The following is a 10,478-nucleotide window of genomic DNA, read 5'->3' as shown; positions in this document are numbered from 1 at the left end:
TGACAGAAAATACACAAGATCAATGGGGAGGAAGGTCGATTCCTCCACATAAGGAGATTTTATTTCATTTGTACATGAATTTACATCGCAAAAGGTGTTTGTACCATATTAGTGGCACTTATCAATATCTGAAAAAATAATTTAGAGTGAAATATTTTAAGCCCCAAATTTGTTTTCTTTAAAAGGACTTTATGTATGGATAGCATTCTTGTTTCCTTAAAATAACCCATGTTTATTCCCGGAGGACTTTCTTTTTAAATTTATTCACTTCATCTCGTTTGAGTCTTAATGTTCTTTTAAGTTATGATGATTCTGACCCTTTCACAGACTGTAATCTTTCCCAGAAATTGGACCATTGTTGAACAATGAACAACAAGTGAACAAAATGCACAGTAATCAACAAAATTATAAATAAGTATTTTGATGCCTCAGTCTTTACTGTTTATTTACATAAGTAGCCCAAATGTAACACCTCTGTTATTCAACCTTTTCCAGAAAATAGAAAAGGAAGAAATACTTCCCAACTGATTTTAGGAGACCAGCATTATTTTAATACCAAAATATTTCTGGTAATATCTTTCCAGAAATGAAATTATAGACCAACGCCCTTATAAATGATTTCTTTAATGAAAGGTTTTTAACTATGAATTACATTTATTTGATAGTTATAGAATTATTAATTATTAGTTTCTTCTTGAGTGATTGGCACTGATGTTAATGTTTTAAATTTTAATAATTACCACATTGCTTTTCAATAAAGCTATTATAATTCACTTCTTCAAAAGCAGAGTATGAGAGTTTTGTTTTCCCTGCAATGCTAAAGTAGTAATCACAATTTTTAATATTTACTAAGCTGATGCTGGAAAGCATCATCTCATTGTTATTTTACTTTACAGTAACATGACTAATTGTAAGTCAATCAGAGAAAGTCAATCAATTTTTATATGATGTCACTCACATCTGGAATTTAAGAAACAGAACAGCAGATCCTGGGGAAGGGAGGGAAAAAAAAGATGAAATCAGAGAGGGAGACAAATCATTAAAGACTCTTAATCATAAGAAACAAAGAGGATTGCTGGACGGGAGGCAGGTGAGGGGACAAGGTAACGGGTGATAACCGTTAAAGAGGGCACATGATGTAATGAGCACTGAGTATTATATAAGACTGATGAATCACTGACCTCCTTCTGAAACCAATAATGCATTATATGTTAATTAGTTGAACTTAAATAAAATTATAAATAAATAAATTGTGGACACAGTGGTACATTCTCAACAGGAATAATTCAGATGACGGTTTACTGCAAGTTGTTTATATAACTTGTGCTAGATTCAAGCATAAAGGTCATCATTTAGATACATTAATAAATATTAACATGGTATGGGATGAAGCCAAGAAAATATATAATTTAAAAAATGTTTCACAGATCTATACTTTAGGATATAAAGGAAAAAATGACACTCTGAAAAAGTGAAAAAGAAGCTAGGGTGAGCAAGCTAAGATCTACATGTGTAACTAAGGTGTGCATTCTGAGTTCCTTTTACAGCAGGATTCATTCAATCTTTTTTGATCTATTGGGCAAAAAATTGTTGAATCTTTTTGTCTGATAAGTAATCCTTAAGATGACCATTGAATTTAAGCCTGTTAGTTCCAAAATGATCAGTTCCTTCTGTATGATTTTTTATTCTTTTCTCATTCTGAAATGTCTTATTTCATCTTATTATTTTTGTCTTATTATTTTTTTCCATGAATGTAAAGCTACCATGATCACAATCTGTCACTAAAATCCACACAGAAAAGAAAAAAATAAAGATCATCATATTTATTTATATGCAAAAGGAAACTATTCATTTCATAGGCCTAAGATTATATATGTAATTTCAGATCTACTGTGATTTACAATGTTATGTTCTAATGTTATCAGTATCTCCTCAGTTGCTAAGTTTATTTCCAACAATCATTGATTTTGCTTAATTTGTTATGCTTTACCCTCATAGTTTTTTCCACATAGACAACAAAGATTATCTAATAATTAACATTAATAATAATAAATAGCATCTAAATTTTTGTGACATTAATTATTGTTTCTATGTCTAAACTATAAGTTTTCCAGATGATTTTCAAATGGCACATTTGGCAGTTATAATCATCCAAAAACAAAATGAGATTCACCATATAAAATCATTAATACCTCCATGAAAGCCCAGTGTGACACGCTTGAAAAGTGAAAGTGCCTTCATTTTGAGGATTCTTGTAGAGTTCCCTCTTAAGATCGCTAGTTATCATGGATAACTGTTTTTATTTTTATAGACTGGGAAAATGATGTATTTGTATCCACATAGTAGGAGAACAGACTAATTCTCAGATCATTTGATTTCTTTTAATGTTTGTATCACAATCATACCAAACACCCTATTAAATCACTATTCTATAAGACAAAATGTTCAAATTATTTTGCAATTATGCTGTCATTATTTCAGCAGTAGAAAAGTATTCCATTATGTTCAAAATAAAAAACTAAGTTTGTTTAAAGCCAAAGCTAACTTATATAGAATTTCTGAGGTTCAACCAAATTGTGTATTAGATTTGGTAAAAATACACAATAAAAAAAAATTCACTTAGCTAGAACTACCCAAAACTATTCAGTTTTAAAATAATTAAATATTTTATAATGGTGCAATATAAAATGCAACATTGATGTGTATTTACTTTTTATGGTTTGCTGTTATAAACCTTTATTTTATAGGAAATTAATTGAAAATGAAATGTTCATGAACAACTATCCTTATTGATACTCCCTATATAGCTTCAGAGCTTGTGGCTACTGTATCAGGTTTATTCCTCTGCCCCCCACCCAAAAAAAAAAAAAAAAGCTTAAATCCCTGCAGCTATCTGTAGCATTCAGAATCTTTGTTTTCATATGAAAAGACAATAATCTTTTCAAGTTTTAGGTTGCTGTGAGCATTTGTTCCTACTGAGGATCAACTGCCTTGAGCTGCAAAGAAATCACAACCTTCAATCCTCCTGCTAATAAGAAAATCCAAAATGGCAGAAGAGATTTTTATAGTTTCTAAAATAACTCATGAAGACCTTAGCTGCTTGAAAATTCATCCTGCACAGAGCAACATATGAAAATGCCAAAGAAGAGAAACACAACCAATTAAAGAAAACCAACTCCTAAACACAATTCAAAATGGAAAGTAATATGAGAAGGAAGAAAAAGCATGCTAATCTTATTTTCACATTAAATAAATATCATCATAATATAATGTGGCTTTTATAATATCAGATTTAAGCACATTTCTAATAAACTAAAATTTTCATATATAATAAGGATTTTTTCATTTGACTTTCAAGTGATTAGCACTTTCTACTGCACATATATCTTGAAAGAATCACTGTTTTATGTCAATAATAAATTACATAATTTTTAAAAATTCTGTATGTATACAAAACAATAATCTTATTTGCATGCTTTAATGCATGCAGAATGCCTAGATAATTATCACTAAAATGCTAATAACAATAATGTAACTTAAACTTTGTATTTGTATTTTTTAAAATTGATGTTTGTTTTATCATATTGATATTTTTACAAAACAAATAAGAAAAACATATATATACATTATCCTAAATATAGATCTCCAACCTTGATATAATTCTGAACTTCAGACTCATAAATTCTTCTTTATATTGGATATTTATGTTGACAAACATAATGGACAGTTTAAACTTAGCCATTTATTAGCCCAGAACTTTTGAATTCTACCATAAAACTTGCTCTTCACCAGTATCCTCCATCTTACATCTTAGTAAGTGGCAATTTTTATTTTCTAGTTTCCCAGGACACATATCTTGTAATCATTCTTGATTCCTCTTACAGTAAACACCCCAAATTTATGCCTTGACAAAATCTTGTCAACTTTAATTTTGCAAAATAGCCCAAATCACCACTTTTGCCCAATTACCACTGCTGATGTCTTTGTCTAAGCCACTATTACCTCTTGTTTAAATGTCCCTACAGATCTCCATATTCTTAACCTTGTTCTTTCAAGATCTACAGCCAACAATGCGGGCAGAGATAACTTTTTATAATATAGGTAAGTTTTTGGCATCCTCTGTTCAAAATCATTTGAAATGGTTTCTATTATTTAGCAGCACAAAATTCCAAATCCATATAGTGCTGCAGAGGCTACCCAATATCTATTTTTGCCCATTCTGCTCTTTCCTCATTTATAGCATTCTGATTTTATTTGAAGTTATATTGTGATTATCCCCAAAACTTTATTTCTATCATGCCTTACGAAGAGAGATAAAGACTAGAAAGATGTAAACAGACATTTTACAGTAGTTTCAGGAATGTTCCTACAATGGGAGTAAGCTCAGCTGGCACATTTTTTTTTTCCTTTGGTCTTCTTCATTCCCGTGTTCTGGAATATAAGTATGTTGTTTAAACTGGGCAGCTATCTTAAAAGAATAGAGACCATGTTCTATGGATTATGTAAAAGAAAGCTGCATTTTTCATGAAAAACTGGACCCGTCATAAAAGCCCTGGACCTCTTGTTATATAATAAAGTTTTTAAATACATGCTTAAAATTGAATTAAATTGTTATTTGAGTTTTCTATTACATGTGGCTGAACGTAGTCTTTATTGGACACACATATGCTCTTCAAAGCCCTAGATTTATCTGTCCCTAAAGCCCTAGATAATAACAGTATTAGTTTCCTAGGGCTACTATGGTACTACAAAGTACCACATCTATGTATCTTAAAACAACAGAAATTTATTGTCTCACAATTTGAGAGTATAGAAAACTAAAATCAAGGTGGCTATAGTATCACGCTTCCTCTGATACTGTGTGTAGAATCCTTCCTTGCCACTTGCTAGCTTCTAGGAATAGACAGCAATTTTTAACATTTTTTGGCTTGCAGCTTCAACAGTATAATCTCTGCTTCCCTCATCATATAGCCATCTTCATAGATTATCTTTCCTCTGTAAATGTCTGTGTCTATGTCCAAATTTCCTTTTTTATATAAAGACACCAATCATATTGGATCAGGACATCCTAATGACTTCAACTTAATTTGATCATCTGCAAAGACCCTATTTCCAAGTATGATCATGTCACAGAGTGTGGGTGTGAGGACTTCAACATATCTTTTGGGGGTCACAATTCAATCCTAAATACTGTCAGTAATGATTTTTTTTTTTCACCTGATCTTTGCACTAAGACAGCATAATAGCATTCTTTGTTTAATATTCTAAGTGTGCCCTTGACTTAGAGTCTTGTAGTAGTGGGTAGAATGATGGCCCCCCAAAAGACAATCACTACCCTCTAATTCTTGAAACCTGTGATATGATCTTATTTGGAAAAAAGTCTTTGGAGGTATAATGAAATTAAGGACAAGACAAATGAAGATGAGATTATCTGGAATATATGGATGGGCCCTAAAGCTAATGAAAGTGCTCTTGTAAGAGTGCTCTAGAGAACACTCGGTTGAGTATTCAACTCTTGCTTTTGGCCTGGGTAGTAATCTCAAAGTTGTGAGTGCTCAGTAAGGAGTCTGCTTGGGATTCTCTCACCCTCTCCCTCCTCCCTTTCCATCATTCACTCCTTCTCTTTCTCTCAAATAAATAAATCCTTTTTTTTTTTTTTTTTAAGATATTCTTACATGAGGAGAAAACAGGGAAGGCAAGGAGAAGATAAGCGAAGAGTTTGGAATTATGCCACAAACCAAGGAATATCTGGTGCCATCAGAAGCTAGAAGAGGCAAAGGATTGTTCACTAATGTCTCCAGAGGAATTGTGGCTCTGCTGATAACTTGATCTCTAAATTCTGGCCTCTAAAACTGAAACTGTAAAAATCCTAGAGGAGAATACAGGCAGTAACCTCTTTGACATTAGTCATAGCAAATTCTTTCTAGATATGTCTCCTGATGCAAGGAAAACAAAAGCAAAAATAAACTATTGAGACTTCATAAATATAAAAAGTTCCTGCACAACAAAGGAAACAATCAACAAAACTAAAAGTCAGCCTAAGGAATGGGAGAAGATATTTGCAAATGACATATCTAATAAAGGGTTATTATCCAAAATATATAAAGAACTTACCAAACTCAGCACCCTCAAAAATGAAAAATCCAATTAAAAAAATAAGCAGGAGAATGAACAGACATATCTCCAAAGAGGACATCCAGATGGCCAATAGAAATATGAAAAGATGGTCAATATCACTGATCACTAGGGAAATACAATTCAAAACAACATTGAGATATCAACTCACACTTGTCAGAAAGGTTAAAATAAAAAACATAAAAAAACAACAAGTGTTGGTGAGGATGTGGAGAAAGGGGAATCCTTTCCACCGTTGGCGGGAATGAGAACTGGTGCATCCACCCTAGAAGATGCAATGGAGATTCCTCAAAAAATTAAAAATAGAATTACCATATGATCTAGCAATTGCACTACTAGGTATTTACCCAAAGAATACAAAAACACTAATTCAAAAGATATATGTACCACAATGTTTATAATTATCTATATGTAGAATTTATAATTATCTATTATAGCCAAACCATGGAAATAGCCATATATACATATATATGTACATATATAAACAGTCATATATATACAGATCTAGAGGTATATATATATATATATATATATATATATATATATATATATTCCTGAGCCATAAAAAAGATATGAAATCTTTCCATTTGCAGAGACATAGAGCAAGAGAATATAATGTTAAACAAAATAAGTCAGAAAAAGGTTAATACTATATGATTTCACTTGTGTGGAATTTAAGAAACAATTCAAGAAATAAAAGAAATAAGCAAAGGAAAAAAGAGAGACAAATCAAGAAACAGCCTCTTAGCTATAGAGAACAAACTGATGGTTACCAGAGGGGAGGTGAGGGGTAAGTTAAATAGGAATGAGGATTAAGGAGAACATTTATAATGAGTACCTAGTGTTTTATGGAAGTGGTGAATCACTATATTGTACACCTGAAACTAATATTACACTGTATGCTAATTAACTGGAATTCAAATAAAAACAAAAAATAAACCTATGAGAAAATAAATTTCTGTTGTTTGAACTCATCCAATTTATAAGAATTTGTTACAAGAGCCTTAGGAAACTAATACAGAACCTTTGCATAAGCTCATTTTTTTCCTGGAATATTTTTTCTTACATATTTGCTACTAATTTTGGTTTGAGATCTAGAGGTATTTTCTTTTTAACCATAGTTTTCATCATCTCACATCTCACATATCTCTTAGCTATTTTGTGACTGCTTCTCTCACTAAAATAGAGGAATCATTAGAACTGAGACTTCATTGTCATCAGCTCTTAGAAGTTGTCTACGTAAAGTCAGACACACAATAAATACTTGATTGATCTAATGTAACTAGTTAGGAACTAATATGTATTGATTAAACTAATGAATAAAACTGAAAACAATAAACTGACCTCTACACTTTGTGCTTTTGTTTAGACTCATTTTAATCACTATGAAAAACTAGTCAAGAGTTTCATAATTACATTTCAATTTATCTTTTATGATGTTAGGGTATCAATAATATGGAATGGATATGGAGATAAGAGCACTATAATTTATTTATATATTTTCACTTTCCAAGCAGCAGTTTCTTTAATTCACTATTTAGAATTAGAAATATTACATTAAAACAAATATTTTTGAAACTATCAAGCATATGAATTTTATATATAAAATAAACTAAGTTTGTGAAACATCAGATATTTATTTTTACACTTAAATAGCTACACAAAAATAAAGTTATTCATGTCAATGCTGTGTTGCTCACAATATATATGTACCCTTTAATTTGTAGTCTTACTGATTTGCCAGCTGAGTCCTAATACTCGGAAGGCCCTTGAGATAGGACTTGGCAAAGAAAGAGTACAGAGAAGAGTACAGGCCAGCTTTTGCTGGCCCAAAAGCTTTTGGAATCCTGAAAATAGCATCAGTGGAAGAGTCTTTTGAAAAAATAATGAATAAACATTGAATGGTCATATGCACCTTTGGCAAGAGTATAATACAGCAAAGAGGCTAAGATGTATGGGACACCTGGGTGCCTTTGGCTCAGGTCATGATCTTGGGTCCTGGGATTGATCCCCAAGTCAGGCTCTCTGCTCAGCAGGGAGTCTGCTTTCCCTCTCCCTCTGTCCCTCCCTCCTACTTGTGCTCTTGCTCTCAAATAAATAAATAAAATCTTAAAAAAAAAAAAAAAAAGAAGCTAAGATGCCTATGCTAAAGGAATGGGCCTCTAAAAAGAAATAAATATCCTGGAATAACTATGATAAGTATCCTTACAATTTAATTAATCAAAAATAACATTGTGTATGTCTTTTATTCTGTCCTATGCATCATACCTTATTTTTCTTAATAAGGCTCTATAATTTGATTCTTTTATTTATTTTTGTTTTTTTGCAATCCTACCAACTGTACATTTTAGGAAATAAAACTTTATTAAATCAAATAAGTGGGTATGTCTCTTTCCTAAGAAAACCAGTTACAGAGAATAATAAGCAGGTATGGATTTGTTGACTTGGCTTTATGCCTTAATGATGGTTGGAAAAGTAGCAAGTGGTAAAATTTAAGTGGTAAGGAGAAAGTCTGTAATATTACCCACTACTTCTAGTAATATGTAAACTGTAAGTTTACTAAAAGTGTGCTGTTTAACTAAGAAAATTACATATAAGCAATTAAAATTAGTTTATTAGTTTTTACAGTGTCAAAATATAGCCAACTTCCAAGAGGTTTTTAAAGTCTCTTTTTTGCTTAAAAAAAGTTTTGTTTTTTGAAATATCCATGTATGAGTTCTACAGAAACCCTATTTCTTGAAGATTTTATTTTAAGTAACCTGTATGCCCAATGTGAAGCTCAAATTTGCAACCCAGAGATCAAGAGCTGTATGTTCTACTGACGAAGCCAGCCAGGTGTCCCCAAATACCCTGTTTTTAAAAAATCATTTTTTAAAAATGTTTTATAAAGTTGCGTGTATTGTGTGTGTCTACACGCTATCAGAGCTTTGAGGAACAGTAGCTATTTACTCATTTGTTAAAATATTTGAAGAGTGATTTTAATATCCAAAATTTACTCATTATCTTAAAATATATTTTACCATATCTTTACCAGTCCTAGAAGAATATTTATAAATAAGTGTTTATCTTTCTAAAAAAAAGGATTCTATAAAATATGAGAAAATAAACATTGACATAATAATTTATAACGCAAAAAGAAAACTTGCTATTTAAAGAAAGATATTTATAATTTTAAAATTATATCTTAATAGAGACTACTCAGAATTTTATATTTGTTCCATAAAGTAAAGAACTGGTGCATACAAGTGGTCTTCCTAGAAGTTTAACCATAGGGCTCTTTATATGGTGATAGATAACTAGATATATTCTGTATATATTTATGCACAAAAGCATACATAAATGTACCTACATATGGAAGCATTTTTTTTCCTCATTCTCATTCATTTTAAAATAGAAACTAGAATAATTTTGAGCGAATTAGTACATACCATCAGGGACAACACTAAAGGCACAAATGTTTTCATGTCTGCTGTATGGGAGCCAGAGCTATTCAGTTTTGCTTCAAGCTTCTTCCATAAAAATAACTCAAGAGACTGCATTCTTATGCCACTTGGGGGTACCTTTGATAGTACATATTAATTTATATTGGCAGGAAGTTTTGGAAGTCAGCCATTTGCCAGCATTCCAAGTACAAATTATACAGCTACAGATGTTACAGCAGTAGGTAGGTACAGAAAAGTAGAAACCATGAAAATAAAAGTGAATTACTATTAATTTCTTAGTTTTTTTTTTAATTTCTTAGAGTTTGTATGTAAATAATTGAGAGCTGACAAAATTTTCAAACTGAGAGTCTAATTTCAAAGCTGATTTGAGCAAATTTGCCTATATATAAATAAAATAAATTAAGCTATATGCGAGTGTAGATATATAAGTTTAACATTTGGATCTATAAAATAACTGGTTGAAAATGTCTATTCCAAACATGGGCTGCTTCTGAAGAACCTTTGCTTGTTCAAGAATTCTGAATCTATCTGTATAAAGGTATATAAAACCATTAATATACTTTCAGTGTCATTGGTAAGAATCTCATAAACTATCATTTCCATTCAATGGTTTACAGTTAAATTGTTTAAAATATGAATTTGGTGGGGGGGGGGGAGGAAAAAAAAAAGAGATCTATGACCTGAATTGCTCACACAAAGATATCATTTTAATAGAGTTTTTAAAAGCATTTTATTCAATCTTAATATCCCAAACTTGAAAGACAATTAATCTATTTCAACTATTCATACCTCCTCATAACCCAGTTTAAGCCAGTTCCCATAAGAAATATTAACTTTCATTATTATTGAAAATTGCATGTCTTTAAATTAACCCATTGATTTGCTAATTACTCTACTCTG

Source organism: Canis lupus, chromosome 30, assembly GCF_048164855.1.
Source record: "Canis lupus baileyi chromosome 30, mCanLup2.hap1, whole genome shotgun sequence".
NCBI classification, from domain to species: domain Eukaryota; kingdom Metazoa; phylum Chordata; class Mammalia; order Carnivora; family Canidae; genus Canis; species Canis lupus.
Note: the sequence above shows the minus strand (reverse complement) of the source record.